The sequence below is a fragment of the Solanum verrucosum genome, unplaced genomic scaffold (assembly GCF_900185275.1).
Source record: "Solanum verrucosum unplaced genomic scaffold, falcon-dt-bn FXZP01000261.1, whole genome shotgun sequence".
In the NCBI taxonomy this organism is placed as follows: domain Eukaryota; kingdom Viridiplantae; phylum Streptophyta; class Magnoliopsida; order Solanales; family Solanaceae; genus Solanum; species Solanum verrucosum.
The window spans coordinates 5,237,979-5,257,888 of NW_026019969.1; the positions used below are offsets into that span (position 1 = coordinate 5,237,979).

The following is a 19,910-nucleotide window of genomic DNA, read 5'->3' on the forward strand; positions in this document are numbered from 1 at the left end:
AAAAAATAATACACTATACTTTTATTCCCTCCCTATGATGTGAGTGCATTGTTTCCTGTAGTGATTTGTGAAGGTTGAGTTGACAAAACTCTTAATGAATATCTGTAGCCCGTATGGGTGGAGTGTTAAACTTACATGAGCACTCTCGACAGATTTCACCTAGGTGATGTGTGGAAGTAGGTCGTTTCCTATGAGAATTGGACTTATTCTCAAATGCACTCATGAAATCGGGATAGCACATGACCATAACGTGCTGGCTATAAAGCTCATGTCAACACCTTGATTATTATATGTGGACAGTGATATTTTATTTCCCTCAAACAGTCATAGTTTAAGTTTGAGACCACTACGACTCTGGAGTAAAAGTTATTGTTTCACTAAGTGGAGGTTCAATGCAGAGCACATTTCATTATGCATGAATCATGATAGTCTTCCTTCAGCTGATATACTCTCTTATATAATATTAAAATGAGCGGGGGATTGTTGGTCAGCATTTTAATATTAATATTTTTGTATATTAATTTGCTTGAAATGTTTGGAGTCAAAGTATTGCATTTACTGTAAGTTGTCCGTTGGTGGATAATTCTTTTGTCTTAACCGTTGGGCAGTTATTTCGAGCATTACTCCATTCGGAGTAAGTGCTGATGTTATGATCATTTCTTGCAGCATCGGTAGTGGCATCTTGGCCATTACTTCTCCATATTATTTCTCTATTATCTCATTCTTTATTCCTCCATTATTTTTTGTAATCTATGTAACATATGTAACTTCTAAGACCATTATTTTCACTATTTGCTACACCATTTATCTTCTTATTCATTGCTAGGAAGACTTCTTCTAGTATAAATAGTGGTGGTCTTCATTTGGTTTGGGAGACACAACACACAAGGAAATATAGAGTGGAAAAGTTAGTCAAAAGAGAGTTCTTATTATTTGAAGGAAGATGTTCTTTTTTGTGGAGCTTTGTACTCAACTCTTGTCCATAGTTGTTGAGTTATTTATTGTGAAGGTTGTTGTATCTTGGATGGGACAAGTCAAAGAGGACTACTGTTGGACCGGTGAAAAATATTTGTTGTAGTGGGCTTGAATCTCCTTAAAAAGAGCGAGATATCCGCACTTCAGCCTGAAGAGATTTATTTCTACATTTTTATTTTCAATTGTAATCTTGTATTTTTGTTATCTTGTAAGTTTTCACTAACAATTCTAATTGTTTCCACTATGAGTTATCACTACCTTTCATGATTCATTTTAGTGGTTTCTTATTAGATAGAAGAACACAATGCAATCTTGCATTCTGTTTTAGGTAACGGTCAGTGAATAGCCATAACAAACCTGATAACAACCTCTCTTTTTTAAGAAACAGAAGCCAACTTTGCCATTTTCTAAGTACAAAATAGTTTATACAAGTTCTCCCTTATTGTTCAAAGTCAGAGTCGTTCTGCTCAGACAAAAGACTTCTTCAAGTTCCTTACAGAAGTCTTCATTGCCATCCTTCTCTTCAGCCACTTCATCAACTGATTCTTTGATAGTCTGATGACTAATACCTGTTTTTTGATAAAATAATTCCTTCTGAGTTTTCCAGTCCTCAGCAGTCTTCTATCAATGTCTGGTTCTGTGTTATGTGATTTATGTTTTCTACATCCACCATTTTACTAGCCCCTTTGATACCTAGATCTTTAGCCCGTGCATATTCAGCCGACTTCTGCTTGAGCAAATCCACGTCAAGCTCCGACCTCATATCCATGTGGGTGAAGTGCTTAATCTGGCTATTTGCAAATAACGCTATTTGGATACTTGCATTTTGTATTTCTTCCAGTTCATCATCTCCCTGCTGCCGAGGTTTCATTTACATCCACAAAGCCAAAAAGAAACATGTTCCTATCTGGCATATGTTTGACTAGAGCTGGGACTAGTTTAACATCTTTGGCCTTTGCCTCAGCGACAAGATATCTTAGATTCTTCAACTCTCCCAGAGATATATAAAATCTTGAAAGGAGGCTTGAATGGTTGTGTCTCATATAATCCACCTAGTCTACTAAAAAAAGAATGAGTAGACACCATTTAACCAATGCAGTATGCATAGAGTGATTGTATAAAGAATCCATGTTGACTTCTCTTTATGGCCTTGACATCAAATTTTCAAAGGCATTTGACAACTTGTTGAACCTTTAAAGCTTCCTGCTTCTCTGCTTACCCCCAATTCTCTCATGACAAATCCTTTATGTCCCTCTGACACGGCTAAGTTCAAGTTGAATGGATCCTGCACAATTTTTGCCTGAAAGTGAATGATTTGGACAAAAGTTCATCTAAATATACACTAGTTTAACAAGTAGATAATGAAGGTACTAATGCATATTCATGTAAAGTTCTCAAAAGTAAATCATCATATCATATCATCATATATATTATATATTATTTTATACATATTACTAAAGTGAAAAGGTGTTAGGTTCAAAGTTGAATTACGAAAATATCCTTCACTAATTTTTTTAATTAAATTATTTTATTAACTTTAATTGTTAAACTTTTTAGCTTCTATAATTAAACTAGAACAAATACATGGTTAGATGTTACAACTTGTTTTTTTCACTGCTTAATAACTTTAATTATTAAACATTTTAGCTTCTACAATTAAAAATACGTCCAATCACAACCTTTCATGTACACAATTTCTCTCTTTTTAAATTGAATAGAAAATGTTAGTCCATTACACTCTGTGTTTCATCATCTTAATATAGTTGTTATGTAATTTTTTATTCATCGGTCATTTTTTTCTTAATTGATATATTATATTGTTTAACTTCTTTCATTTTGTATGGAAACATAGGGTTAGATATTTGGCAATCATATAATTAAAGTAGAAAATCTTCTTTTTTTACCGGTAAATATAGCCATAGGGTATCCCAAATAATTAAAAGGGAAGCTTTTATCCGTACAATCAGAAATTCTTTTGATTTTAGTGATACTGGCAACCTTAGTCTTAGGGTTGTAATAAAGTAACTCTTATATTAGCATTGAATTTTAACCATAAGCAACATTTTTACCCATTAAATTTTGTGTAATGCATCAATTATTCTAAAATTATTTGTATCACTAGTGAATTAGTTCGCACTTCGCGCGGTTATGAAAGACAATAAGATGTCAATATATACTTATCTAGACGTATTAATTAGTAGTTAGTTGACTCCCAACAAAGTCATAAATTACTATTTTGAACCATAAATTATAAACTTATAACAATGAAAAAATTATATAATATACAAAATAAAGAGAAATGATAGAGAGAACGTAACTACAATAAATAACGCAACATTATTTTTATGATCTTAATCACTAAAAACAGAAGAGAAAAATATAAAATGAATGCACAATCTTCCGAACACTTGTCAATATCAATTCCCATAAATAATTTTAAGTCGATCACCATTCAATAAACTTCACTTTATTCTTCAAGTCAAACTAAAGTATGGAGAAAATAAGTACTGAAAACATAACTTAAATATGATCATTTCTACAAAGGATTACAATGTTTCTCTCTCCCTCTCTCTCTCTCTCTCTCTCTCTCTCTCTATATATATATATATATATATATATATATATATATATATATATATATATATATACTGAAAACATAACTTAAATATGATCATTTCTACAAAGGATTACAATGTTTCTCTCTCCCTCTCTCTCTCTCTCTCTCTCTCTATATATATATATATATATATATATATATATATATATATATATGAATATCAAATAATGTCATGAATATGATTATTATTTATTTTAGGAGCTATAATAATAAAAAAATATGAGAATAATAAAAATAAAAAACATTATGTTTTGCATCGAAGAATATGAATGAATGGTTAATTTACATATTTATTATTTCACAATAAAAAATAGAAAAATTAGAGAAATTGTCAACAAAATAAGAACAGAAATACAATTCTTAGCCAAAGATTATTGTGAAGATTTTAATGTTATTTAAAGCTTATAATAAAAGATTTGTAATTGAAATTCATGAAAAAATATATATTATATGTAATTTAAAGATAACAAACTAATTATGTCCAACAAATTTATAAGTTACTACTTTGAACCATTCAATATCCTTCATCTTGTTCTTCAAGTCAAACAAAAGCATCAATATAATTAGCATCGAAAACATGATAACTTAAAATGCTAATGTGCTTATTTCAATAGTCTTACAATGTCTCTACTAATAAAGACTATAATATAAATTATCAAATAATATCATTAATATGACTATTAACTATTTTTGCAATTATATATAATAATAATGATTTTTTCAAAAAATTTATGAAGAGTAGTGAAAATAAAAACCATTAATTATTTACATTAAAAAAATGTAAAACATGACTTTTTAGTTTAACATTGCACATTTAAAGAAAATAAATGATTTTTTGAAGTATTTTTCATATAGCACACAAATGAAGTAAAAATAGAGACCAAAGAAAAGAAAAAAATAATTGTAGTTCTTGGTCAAAAAGATATATCACTAAAGTATTTTAAATTTCAAATTTTAACAAAAATTAAATAAGATAAGATGGAAAAAAAAGCCAATATGTTGCTTAAATTTTTGTAATTTCAAAAAATAACTTTACATTTTTTTCTATAGATTTCGATCATAACACTGTTATATCAATTGTTTTACTTGTAATTTTTAGATTGATACAAAATATTTAAAAAAATGTAATATTAAGCAATAAATCAAAATATACACTTGTTTTTAATATATATTGAATATTTCACTTCTATCTATTTTCTTGTGTATTATAAGTTATATCTTAATTTAATAATGAATTTAGAAAATGCCACTCTTTTTATATGAAAGAAAATTACTATAACAACATGTTTTAGCATTATTTCACACACCAATATATACATCTGGGTTATTTAAAACACATATATTTTTGTTTATAAGTACCATCATTTATATAAGAATTTTCATAGTATATCTCTCATTATATATTATAGGTGGAACTTATTAAAATTTTAGATAATTAAAAATAATTCAATGAGTACATATGAATAAAAATGTAAAACTAAAATTAAATGTACAACTATTCAATGAGTGTATATATAGATATATATATATAAACAAATAAAAGGTTAACTACTTCTTATTTTTACAATAATAAGATAATTTTATTTATCCTTTTCATCTAATTTCAATCATGTCTTCCAAAAATTAAATGGATATATATATTACAAAAATTATATTCAAATAGGAGTTTGTAAAATTAGCAAGTCAAGTATTTCATTTTTGGTGGATATATAACAAAGAACTATTAAAATTTTACTTGTATAAACTTTAATAAGACAATGTATCAAAATAAAATTAAGCAAGAAACTTACAGACAAATACCAAATTTTTATCTCTAGGTAGATTCTGCTTTATTTAAGAATTTCATCTTCCTCTCTGTAGGAACCCCATGAAGTGAACAAACATGCTATAGAAGAAGAAACAACCTTCAAAAATAAATAACTTTGTAAGATAGTAATATTTTGACAAAAATAAATATCATTTACATATATATGATCAAAATAAACAACAATAATAAAAATAAAATAAAGCCAAATATTGTTCTCATTTTGAGTATTGATGTCCTTCTTCATAACCTTTATGTTGCAAATCTAGACATTTTTAATTGGTGGCCTTGGAATAAAGGACATAAAACTATATTTGTTTTATTCAAATCATAATCAGGAAAAAAAAATACATATCATTGTGATTATCTTCTCCCATATTTTGAATTTGTGGAAAAAGATTGCAGAATATATTGATGGTTAAGTTGAATGTTTGAGGAGTAATTAAAGGGGTTTAATGGGTTTAAATGAGGTATAGGTTACAATTAAGGGAGAAGAAAAGGTGTAATTAAAAGAATTAAGTGGTTAGTTTTTCATTAATTTTGCAATTAGGAAAAACTTATTAAACTTCCGTAATTAATACAAATTTTTAGTTAATCAATTATGTTGAAATAGCAAAATTAACATTCATATTCTAGTTACTGCCATTTTCATTGAGTTAATTAATCAATGACTTAATTTTAATATTATTTAATAATAATTTAATTAAAGAAATTATGTTTATGATGTATCCTAATTGTATCATATTTATTTAGCCGTTACACAATTTCTTAATTATTGCGTTTATGATATATCCTAATTGTACCATTATTTATTTAGTTGTTACACAATTTCTTAATTATAGGAGTTAAATGTCTTTTTCTTATATCATGAATACATTTTTAATTTGTAATTAAAAATAAGATTCAAGCTCAAAAAATTGATAAAATAGATAAATTTTAATAGAGGTCATTGGGAGGTGTCACATTAGCGTTTTTATATTTGGCTTTATATATATATATAGATTTTAAAATATTTTTTATTAAAAAACATGAGATACACGTGCAATGCATTTTCGAGATCTAGTAGCATTATAAGAAGCAAAGTAATGCTTCAATTTCGAAGAAACATTTCAACAAGCACCTGCTGAGCACTAGACAATAGTCATTGGCTTAGTATAATTTCGGCCACTTACTAATTGAATACAATAAAATAATAATCTCTCTCGTAAAATGGAAATGAAATTACAAACAAATTTTAAAAGATCTATCAAATGAAATCTCCTGCACAATACTATTAAGAAAATGAAATACTTCCAGTTAAAAATGACTCAAAGAAATCAAACTCGACATGTTTAATTGAAAAAAGAAACGTCTTATCTTACAATGATACCGATCATATATTATTAAAAGTGGGAAGCTCAAATTGTTAGTTATTTATTATAAAGATAGTGAAAAAATTATTATATTTATTTTAATAGTATTTGACCTTTTAATTTTCCATGTGACCTGTCATGTTTCTGTAATTTTTTGAAAGCTCCAAAGATTAAAAGTTAGATTCATTTTATCCCTAGGCTAACTTGAACATTCTAATTAACCAAATATAAAATAATAATATTTTAATTATTATTTGAATTGTTACTTATTTATTATAAAGGCAATGAAAGAATTATTATATTTATTTTACCCCTAGGCTAAATTAAACATTCTAATTAATTAAATATTAAAAAATAATATTTTAATTATTATTTGAATTGTTAGTTATTTATTATAAAGATAATGAAATATTCATTATATTTATTTTAATAGTATTTGACCTTTCAATTTTCCATGTGACTTTTCATGTTTCCGTAATTTTTGTTCTATAAATTTAACTTTTTCAAGAAAGACTTTTATTTACTACTCCGATAATTCTTGTGTGTAGGAGCTCTAAACAGGTAAAATAATGTCACAATTTGTGGTGAAAGTTGTGAGATCCCCTTATACAGTCATGAGAATAGACAAGAATTCAATTATTGAAACATCGGAGTTTGGTGTGTTAGTTTTATACTTATTTGTATAATTAGAATTATAATAAGACTTTTCTATCTCTCTTCATATAGTTGAAATGTTGTTTTATTAGCAACTTGCTTTAATTTCAAAATTTTATTTTGTATGCTCAAATATTCGGGTTTTCATTATAGAGACAAAGGCAAAAAAAAATAATACTTAATTGTCTTGCTCATGTGTATCTTTTTTTTTTTTTTTTGTACTTATAATTTTACATATACATTAACTTTCATCTTTAAGAATGAATATGATAAAATGTTTACTCTTTTTTTTTTTGGAAAAGAAGAAGAAGGTGAAACATATAACATTAGATTAATGGTGAATACGTTATGTATGAAGAGAAAATTAAATTTTATATAAAAATAGTAGTTATGTTCATAAATATCCCGATTTTCAAAATTACTATATTATAGAAGAGTCTTGGAATGACTACCAATGGTCCAATAAAATCACTACTAATGTCCAATATATTTATAAAATATATAAGTGGGCCTCACCACCTTCCACTTAAATACTACATATTATATATTATTAATTACTATACTATAAATCACAACTAATATCCAATAAATTTATCAAACTATATAAGTGGGCCCCACCACCTTCCACTTAGAATAATTAACAATTATTTGACACTTTAAATTCTATCAATGCCATATAAATTAGGATAAAAAACCTAACATATAATATTTAAATATATTTCAAAATAATATAAGTAATACTATACATTACAATAATTAACAACTTAATTATTTAAAACTTATATAAAAAAATTAATTGACTCTCTAAATTCTATTGGTACCACATAAAATGGATTATATGATAAACATATATTGTTTGAAATTGACGAAAAAGAAACAATAAATTACAATAATTAATAAAAAAATAAAATAGTCCACTCCAAAAAATCTATCAATTAACAACATATATTGTTTGAAATTGACGAAAAAGAAACTATAAATTACAATAATTAACAAAATAAATCTCTCGACTCCAACAAATCTATCAATTAATGTCACATAAATTGGGACATGGCAAATAACATATATTATTAAAAAATTAGGTTCAAAATGTACTAAAAAATACAATAATTAACAACTTAATATATTAAAGAGACATATAAAAAAGGGTTAATATTTGAAATTCTGCATCTGCCGCATAAATTAGAACAAAGAGAGTAATAAATATTATTTTCAAAATTATGTTAAAAAAAAAGTACTACAAATCACAATAGGTAACAATTTAAAATATTTTTAAAATCATATACAGATTTCAATAACTTCTCAAATTTCATAATATGACATAAATTTTAAAAAAAAGTGTTATAAATCATAATAAATAGTACAATATTTCAACTACTTTAAAAGCATTATAAATTGTAATAAATAATACAACAATTTAAATTACTGAAAATTTAACGACTTGCATTTTTTTTTTAAATGTATTAAAATTTTGGTTAATTGTCAAAACTTTACATGTGCCACATAAATTGGGACATGGACAGTCACACATATTTTTAAAAAAAATTTATATTAAAAGTATTCTATCAATTAACAACATATATTGTTTGAAATTGACGAAAAAGAAACTATAAATTACAATAATTAACAAAATAAATCTCTCGACTCCAACAAATCTATCAATTAATGCCACATAAATTGGGACATGGCAAATAACATATATTATTAAAAAATTAGGTTCAAAATGTACTATAAAATACAATAATTAACAACTTAATATATTAAAGAGACATATAAAAAATGGTTAATATTTGAAATTTTGTGTGTGCCACATAAATTAGAACAAACAGAGTAGTAAATATTATTTTCAAAATTATGTAAAAAAAAAGTACTACAAATCACAATAGCTAAAAATTTAAAATATTTTTAAAATCATATAAAAATTTCAATAACTTCTCAAATTCCATAATATAACACTTAAATACTACATATTATATATTAATTACTATACTATAAATGACTTTAATACTCCATATTATCTATTAGAATAATTAACAATTATTTGACACTTTAAATTCTATCAATGCCATATAAATTAGGATAAAAAACCTAACATATAATATTTAAATATATTTAAAAATAATATAAGTAATACTATACATTACAATAATTAACAACTTAATTATTTAAAACTTATATGACTCTCTAAATTCTATTGGTACCACATAAAATGGATTATATGATAAACATATATTGTTTGAAATTGACGAAAAAGAAACAATAAATTACAATAATTAATAAAAAAAATAGTCGACGAAATTGACGAAAAACAAATTATAAATTACAATAATTAACAAAATAAATCTCTCGACTCCAACAAATCTATCAATTAATGTCACATAAATTGGGACATGGCAAATAACATATATTATTAAAAAATTAGGTTCAAAATGTACTAAAAAATACAATAATTAACAACTTAATATATTAAAGAGACATATAAAAAAAGGTTAATATTTGAAATTCTGCATCTGCCGCATAAATTAGAACAAATAGAGTAATAAATATTATTTTCAAAATTATATTTAAAAAAAGTACTACAAATCACAATAGCTAACAATTTAAAATATTTTTAAAATCATATAAAAATTTCAATAACTTCTCAAATTCCATAATATGACATAAATTTTAAAAAAAAGTGTTATAAATCATAATAAATAGTACAATATTTCAACTACTTTAAAAGTATTATAAATTGTAATAAATAATACAACAATTTAAATTACTTAAAATTTAACGACTTAAAAATATTTTTTTAAATGTATTAAAATTTTGGTTAATTGTCAAAACTTTACATGTGCCACATAAATTGGGACATGGAGAGTCACACATATTTTTTAAAAAAAATTACATTAAAAGTATTCTATCAATTAACAACATATATTGTTTGAAATTGACGAAAAAAATAAATATAAATTACAATAATTAACAAAATAAATCTCTCGACTCCAACAAATCTATCAATTAATGCCACATAAATTGGGACATGGCAAATAACATATATTATTAAAAAATTAGGTTCAAAATGTACTATAAAATACAATAATTAACAACTTAATATATTAAAGAGACATATAAAAAATGGTTAATATTTGAAATTCTGTGTGTGCCACATAAATTAGAACAAACAGAGTAATAAATATTATTTTCAAAATTATGTTAAGAAAAAGTACTACAAATTGTCAAATCACAATAGCTAAAAATTTAAAATATTTTTAAAATCATATAAAAATTTCAACAACTTCTCAAATTTCATAATATGACATAAATTAAAATAAAAAAATAATATATATTGGGCCCCGTGCTGGCACGGGGTCCTATATCTAGTATAAATAATAAGAACGTTTACACCTTAGTTTTAAATGTTTTATTTAAAAACATACTTATTAGACTAGTTTTAGAGGGTCGCCACTTAATTTTTAAAGTTAAATTAAGAAAACTATTTTTTCAAAAGATTAAAACAGAAATCTAATGAAAATATAAAAAGGGGGTTCTGGGTTCATATTAGCATTTCGAGAAGGGTTTGAAAGCACCTGAAAAGCCCGCTAACATGCGGTTATCCGGCAATTAATTATTTGACTAAATTTAGTTGACTTAATTCGAATTGAACCAATTTTATAATTAAGACCAAGAAAGGGGAAATATTACGATTTTATCTAAGTGAAATATTTTGCAAACTTATTTATTTATTAAGTCAAGTAAAAGATGAATAATTTAGTTAAGTAATTAATTCAAAACGGGTGTCTTTTGGGGATTTTGAAATTTTTTTTAACCTTAGATTTAGTAACAAACATTGACAAGTAAATAAATGCTATAAAATAAAGAGGGAAAGAGATTTGGGCCCAAATTTGATTTTCCTGTCTGTCTGGGCTAGTATTTGGACCCATTTTCATTTTGGGCCTTCGGCCCATTAGAATCACCTGCACCTGTCCTAAACTAACGTAAAAAGAAATATTTTTCTTTAGGCCTTAGGCCCAACCTTTCACATGTCCTAAACTCTAACAAAATACAATTTAAAACAACATAAAGAGTGGGCTTTTGAAGCCCCCTTTTTCATTTTTTGTTTTCGATCTGTTGCACATTCTTTCAACTCCGGGACCTGTACGTCAATTTATATAACTGGTTGACTCGAAATAACTCAACAAAATGCAAGAGAGGAGTCCAAAATGGACTCGGATTGACATCACATGTATCAAAAGAAAAGGGAGGCAATTAATACTTGCTCACGTTGTAGGACAAAAATAAATAAATAAATTCAACTGGGTAAGGTACGTATAGTAGCTGAAGTGGTCACAAGTTTCTTAAACGGTGAATGAAGGATATTATTTTATCCTTTTAAAGCTTGTTAACCAAATTGACTTTCCATCCATCAATTCTAGAGAAATATATATAAATATATATATATATATATATATATATATATATATATATATATATATATATATATTTATTTATTTTTATTTTTGTCATCCTCCTATTCATGAAAGACAAGACAATGAATATAGCAACTCAAACTTAAGACAAAGGAAGAGAATAATTCAGAACTTATTGGAAGCAACAATTAGAAACTAGGAAACTTCAATTATCATCATTATTTTTTACAAGAAAGTTTTTAATTGAAACAAGGATATGAACGAATTGTGGTAATGCACTTTAACAAGCAAAATAGAGATTTTAATAACTAAATTCATTAAGCAATGCACATTAACATAAATCAAGAGAGGAAGCAATCTTGAATAGTAACAGCACATGGACACTGTCCTTATTAATAATGAATGACACTTAACCACATATTCAACAAACTCAAACTAAAACAAGGTCTAGTAAGTAATAAGGTAAATATCAATGTGGCTTAACATGTGATCTGTAAGATCTCACTTGTACGCTGCCAGAAATCAACTTAGCCTAATCTCATTCTTTTATGATAGTACACTAGTACAAAGACTATATAACATATAACCAAACCACTAGCAATTGACTTTATACAAAAGGAAAATCAGCACGCTACGCACATGAAAGATCAACGCCGATAAACTCATGCTCCAAAAGACAAAACTTAAACTTTAACAAAAAAACTAAAATGTTAGGCAGGAAAGATGGTACAGACTCGATCAAAATGGGTCATGTAGGCAGTGGAAGTTATTTGTGATTCTACCTTTACATGGATAACAACATTAACAACAACAAATCAGGATAGATCGAAACTCAAAGACAGAAAAATACAAGCGAAGCGAACAGGTTCAGTAACATACTCATGAAAAGAATTATAACACGATGAGATTAAACAATAATAGCAACCAACAGACCTTAAAGATTGACACCTTAATCACCCAAAGAGACTTCATCAAATGACTTCCCATGATTATTTCTCGTAAATCAGAAGAAAGCTACATCGAAGAAGAAATAATAAGATGAGGATATTACCTTTTCTGATGCAACGACGGGACGGGATGAGCAAGGAGGGTAACGAGTTTTCACCACCAAAACCCGAACTCAGACGACCTCCCAAAGACTGGGCAGAATCTCAAAGCCAAAGGAAATAAGTACCTCATCCCTTTCAAGAATGTATTTCGTGTGTATTTTTATGACTATTTGTCTAAGCTATTCCCCTTCTCCTTTCAAGAATTTCTCCAACTAAAAAACTCCTCATTCATAGTGAGTAAAAGCAAATATATAAAAGGAAAAAATAGGTTTCGGAAATAGGGGGAAAGGGATCCAAAACGGACAGAAACGAGGGCCCAAATTCGAAATTCAAACCCAAATCTTTTACCATTTCGGGGGAGACACCTTTTCTTAAGGTTTTAACTCATTCCGAAAGGGGAAAGGGGGACAGACGGGTGGGATCGAATCACTCGTCTTTAGGTGTCGACGTGTCTTTATCTCGAGGCTACAAGGACATATTCCGCGTGTTGGCAAGTATTGATCAGTTTAGGAGATTGAACAAGTTATATGGTGTGAGTTAGTCAGAGTTGTTAGAAAAGTTCTAGAAGCTTCTATAGTTAGTTATGAAAGTAGTTACAATACTATAGTCTATAAATAGATATTGAACTACAATGTAAAAGCTAATTTTCAATGTAACAAAAAATTCATTGATTTCAATACAATGCTCTCTTCTCTTCTCCTCTGTTCTTCTCTCTGCAATTCTGCATATTCTCAATCTCCATTAATGGAGTTTTCATGGTATCAGAGCCTTTGATCAAAGACTAGTTCCGCTGTAAATCTTACCACTGGATGTTCAAAGTTCATTCTTGTTCAAAGGTGACTCAAAAGGAAGCATCAAAGGTCAAATTTAGCTACAATCTAGATTCTACAAATGGCAATTGATTCAACTATTGAAGGTACAAGTGCTGGAATTACAACTATGGCATCATTTCCAGTAATCGACCATAATCACCCTCTGTTTCTTCAACACACAGACACTCCAGGCAGCTCTCTGATCTCTCAATAATTAACTGGATCTGAGAACTATGCACTTTGGAGTAGATCATTTAGGATTGGACTTGTAGGAGGTAGCAAGTTAGGATTTGTTGATGGACGATTTCCTAAATCTATGTTCAAACCGGTGTTACATGATCAGTGGGAAAAATGTAATGCTGTAGTTTTATCTTGGATAATGAATGTTGTTCGACCTGGACTTCTAAGTTCAGTTGTCTATGCATCTGATGCTCGAAAGGTATGGCTGGATTTGAGAGAAAGGTTCGATATTGTAAATGGATCTAGGATATTTCATTTACACAGAGAGATTCACACTCTCACTCAAGGAACAATGACCATTGCTGACTATTTCTCCAAACTATTGGAGCTTATGCTAATCAAGTTGATACACCTCTTAATATTGAGTCAAGAGCTTCTTCTTCTGCAGCTCAACCTTCTGGAGGATTTATCACGCAGGACCAATATCAACAAATTTTCCAGCTATTGTCCAAGAATGGAGCTGATAGCACAGTAGAATCTTCAGCCAAGGTGGTCTCTGTAGATGCAGATATACATATTTTTGCTCTATTGTGTTCATATGATGCAGGTGAATGGGTGGTAGATACTGGAGCTACTCATCACATCACCTCAAATCTTGACACATTAGACATTAGTATTGTATCTATTCCGGATGCACACAATAAGGTTTATTTGCCTAATGGTAACACTTCTGTTGTTTCTCATATTGGTAGCACATGCCTGTTTTCAAATCAGCCTCTAACCAATATATTATATCTACCTGACTTCAGAGTTAACTTGTTGTCAGTGTCCAAGATCACTAAGGAGCTTAATTGCATGGTAGTATTTTATCCCGACTTCTATGTGTTTCAGGATCTCTCAAATGTTCAGGTGAAGGGGATTGGTAAGGAACAACATGGACTCTACATACTAAAAGGTGAAGCAACTCAAGCTCCAAAGAAGCTGGTGAATAGTAGTAGGAGTCTTACTAAGTCAGCTATTGTACCTGTTCCTTCTGACTCAGTTGATGTATGGCACAAGAGGTTAGGACATGCACCTCTTGGCATAATAAAGAGACATGAGTGCTTTAGGTCTTTAGGAGGAAAAGATCACTCTCATTGTACAGTGTGTCCTGTTGCTAAGCACACAAAACTTCCATTTCCTTTAAGCTCTACTATGTCCAGTTCTGTTTTTGAATTATTGCACTGTGATATATGGGGACCCTACATAGTTCCTACTTATAATGGCAAAAGGTTCTTTGTTACAGTTGTGGATGATTTTAGTAGATACACTTGAATTTTTTTGATAAATTCCAAAGCTGACACCATAGTTGTTTTTAAACAATTCCTTACTCAAGTTAATAATGTGTTCTCCACAAGTGTTAAAACTTTGAGAACAGACAATGGCTCTGAGTTTTTGAGTCACAACTTTCAGGCTGTCCTAAGTGATTTTGGTATTGTCCACCAATCCTCATGTGTGTATACTCCTCAACAGAATGGGATAGTTGAGAGGAAACACATGACCATTCTAAATATAGCTAGGGCCCTCAGATTTCAGGTTGCTATCCCCCTCAAGTATTGGGGTGAATGTGTTTTTACTGTTGTCTATATTTTGAACAGGCTTCCTTCAAAGTTACTGGGATTTCAGACTCCTTATAAGAAACTATATATGCATCCTCCATCATTGTCTCATCTCAGGGTGTTGGGTGTTTGTGTTATGCTGCATGTCCTAGAGTATTGGACAAATTCTCCTCTAGGGCCATTTCTGTTGTGTTTATGTGATACTCTTCAACACAGAAATGTTACATTTTATTTGATCTTCATGCTCATTCTTTTTTTGTAAGCAGACATGTGATCTTCTATGAACACATATTTCTTTTCAAGCATGCACAAGAATTCTCTAATCTTATATTTCCAGTTCTGGACATACTGATACCCTCTGCTGACACTGTATGTGTCCCACCAGCTAATGGTTGTGTCCCACCAACTGATAGTTCTGTCTATATTGATCATTGTCCAGTGTCTCTAGTTCAGTCACCACATGTTGCTCCACATGTTCCCACTAGAAAGTCTACCAGAACCAGCAAGCCTCATCTTTGGCTGCAAGATTTTGTTACTCACCCCCAAAGGCAATACATGTTCCAATCCTCTTGCTGATCAGCTTACCTATTCCCATCTCTCTCAGTCCTATCAACATGTCCTTCAAGCTTACTCAGCTTTGTGTGAGCCTGTGTCTTTTCAACAGGCTGCTGCTGATCCTGCTTAGGTCAAGGCAATGCAGTTGGAGATTGATGCATTAGAAAGTAATCACACATGGAGTATTGTGGATTTACCACTTGGTAAGAAGCCTATTGGGTGCATGTGGATTTACAAAATCAAATACTTATCCTCATGAGCTGTGGAAAGGTTTAAAGCTAGGTTGGTTGCACAAGGGGTTTAGTCAGAAGGAAGGTATTGACTATGGTGAGACTTTCAGTCCTATTGCTAAGATAGTGACTGTTAGATTTACTGTTGCTCTTGCTGCATCTAGAGGTTGGTATATCTATCAAATGGATGTTCATAATGTTTTCCTTAATGGTGACCTTCTTGAGGAGGTCTATATGGTTATTCCTAGTGGGTTTGCTAGACAGGGGGAGACTCACAAGGTCTGCAAACTACATAAGTCCTTATATGGACTTAAGCAGGCACCAAGGCAATGGAATATAAAGCTGACAGAAGCCTTGATAGATATGGGTTTCAAGTAGAGTCATTATGACTATTCATTATATACTAAGCACACTGACAATGATATTGTTGTGGTGTTGGTTTATGTAGATGATCTACTTATAACTGGAAACAATCAATAACTTTTATGCAACACTAGACTGGATATTCAGAAAAAATTCAAAATGAAAGACTTGGGTTAGTTAAAGTTCTTTTTGGGCATTGAGTTCTCAAGGTCCAACAAAGGCATACTCATGTCACAAAGAAAGTATGCATTAGAATTGATATCTGAGTCTGGCCTAGGGGGAGCAAAACCAACATGTACACCTTTAGAGATGAATCAAAAGCTCACATCAGTTCAATATGATGAGCATATTAATGAAGGAATAACTGAAGGAGACAACATACTAACTGACACTACAAAATATCAAAGACTGGTAGGAAGGCTCTTATATCTCACTATGACAAGACCAGATATTTCTTTCTCAGTACAAGTCTTGAGCCAGTTCATGCATTGTCCTAAACAGTCACATATGAATGCAGCTCTTAGAGTAGTTAGATACATCAAAGAAGCACCTGGATTAGGCTTGTTAATGCCTGCAGGAGACACTTCTAAACTCACAACTTACTGTGACTCTGACTGGGGAGCATGTATGGAAACTAGAAGATCAATTATAAGCTACTTGATTAAATTTGGTGAATGACTTATTTATTGGAAATCAAAGAAACAAGAGACAGTTTCAAGGAGTTCCGCTGAAGCTGAGTTCAGTAGCATGGCAACATGTACAATTGAGATAACTTGGTTGATAGGTACAAAGAGTTGGGGGTCAAGATAACAACACCAGTAAATATGATTTGTGATAGCAAGACAGCCATCCAGATTGCAACTAACCCCATCTTTCATGAAAGTACAAAATATTTTGACATTGATTGTCATTTTGTTCGAGAAAGAATTTGCGAAGGCATGCTGAAAACTCAACACATAAACACTAAGGACCAACTAGCTGATCTACTAACTAAAAGTCTGAGCAAGATACAACACACCAGTTTGTTGAGCAAATTTGGAATGAAGAATGTGTTTCAACCATAAAGCTTGAGGGGGAGTATTGATCAGTTTAGGAGATTGAACAAGCTATATGGTGTGAGTTAGTTAGAGTTGTTAGAGTTGTTAGAAAGGTTCTAGAAGCTTCTATAGTTAGTTATGAAAGTAGTTACAATACTATAGTCTATAAATAGATATTGAACTACAATTATAAAAGCTAACTTTCAATGTAACAAAAAATTCATTGATTTCAATACAATGCTCTTTTCTCTTCTCTTATCCTCTGTTTTTCTCTTTGCAATTCTGCATATTCTCAATCTCCATTAATGGAGATTTCAGCAAGTACTTTTTTCTGCTGTTGCAACGAGGAAGATGCTGGGAGAAGACGACAAAGGTGTCTGGCGTGGGCTATTGGGATCGCACGCGACTGCTGGAGCATTGAAGCTGGGCTCGATTTTTGCTGAAGTTTCATCGATTCTTTCTGGCTGGATTTCATTTGATTTGCTGGATTTTCTGGGTTGTACGCGTGAGGAAGAACGCGTAGGGGTGGGGTGGTGTACGCATATTGTTGTTCATTGCAGCGTGTTGCTGCTTGGATTTTTTTTTAGAGAAAAGAACTGGAACGGGTCGGATTAGGAATTGAGTTGGGTGGGTTGCTGATTGGTGAAAGAATTGGGCCTGGAATGGGCTCAAAATTTGGTCTTTTAAATGGGTTAAGGATAAAATCCAATTGGTTAGATTTGGACTAGGCTATGGCCATATGAATTTAAATGATGGCCAATTGGAAATTACAGATGTAGCCAAACATAATTAATTAGGATAAGTTTGACTAATAACAAGACGAATTAATATAATTAGACTATCGAGCTTCTCAATCTTAATGAAATAAAATAATTAATTTAATTATAAACTAATTAATTCAAAAAATATTAACCACTATATGACTAAACTAATTAACCAACTATTTAATTAAAACAAAATCTTTTTGAGACGATTTTCAAATAATCATAAAATATACCAATTATATACATAATTATGTAAAATAAATATATTATCTAAAAATTATATAAAAAAAAGAGTCAAAACTAGTTAAAATAACTTGCTAATATATATATTTTTAATTTTATAAAACTAATTATTTTAAATCATTTGAAATTGAAGAAGCTCGATAATTAATATATATTGTGGAGGTCCAAAATTGGGTGTCAACATTAAATATTTATAATTAACTAATTAGTTTAAAGTGCTTGTGGATAAAAAAATAATATAATAATTTGAACACATTCATTATAATTATCAGGAGATTCAAAAGACAAAGTAAAAAAATTGAAAGGTTTTGTTTTCCTTTCACTCAAAGTTAACCTTACACCATTTTTTATACAAAAAGGAAATAATCTCCTCTCAAGCTTTTAATTGAAGAAACATTAATATTGCACTACGATTTGCAGAGGATTAATCTCATGCAATCTTTTGATCTTCTAACATTATTCTACCAACAAAAAAAAAACTTTTAACACTATCGAGAAATTTAATTTAGATAGTTGTTATCTTTTTCTTTTTGCTTTACAAGCTTATTTTTTGACTTATAAATAGAGTTTATTTTATTAACTTCTTATATTATTATCTCAGTACAATCACTCAGTAAAAAACCTCATTAGACATATTTTATAAAAAAAAACTCAAATCATAGTTTTAATAGTATTTATTTAAAAAATAAAATAATATACCCATTAATACGAGTTACACGCACAAAGCGCGTTCCCAAAAACTAGTTAATCATACATGACAGCATTTGACATTATCTAATCAGCTGCCTATAATTAATTACAATAAGTAATAAAGCATCTTACAAATTTAGCGTGAAACAAAAGCAATTAATTGAGATAATTGGATTTATATTAGAACAAATGGAATACGTAAAGTGCTAAGCAACTTTCTGACTTCTGAGTTACGTCAGTCGATAGGATATGCTTTTATATTTATGTTTCGGTATTCGAGTTCTTGAAGTGATAACTAATATTTTATTAAATAAAAATCTAACTTAATTTATTTTTTCTCCTTTTAATTTGATAATTCCATTTGGATAGAGAATTATAAAAAAAATCTTTTGAAAAATGAAAAATATACTGAACAAAAATCATGTGGGGTCATGAACTTTTAAATTGTATTATTATATGTTCTGAAATAAATAAATAAATAAATTAGGAAACTATACCAAAAGAAATCGTAATTGAATTGAATAAAATTATCTAAATTTGACTGATCTTTTACTTTGAGGGAAAATTTTTTAAAG

The 19,910-nt window shown here is 29.1% G+C and overlaps 1 pseudogene; it reads right to left on the minus strand.

Annotated features, from left to right (window-relative positions):
* Window positions 1–1,414: 1,414 nt before the first annotated feature.
* On the minus strand, window positions 1,415–12,801 carry LOC125816614 (uncharacterized; annotated as a pseudogene).
* Window positions 12,802–19,910: the final 7,109 nt, after the last annotated feature.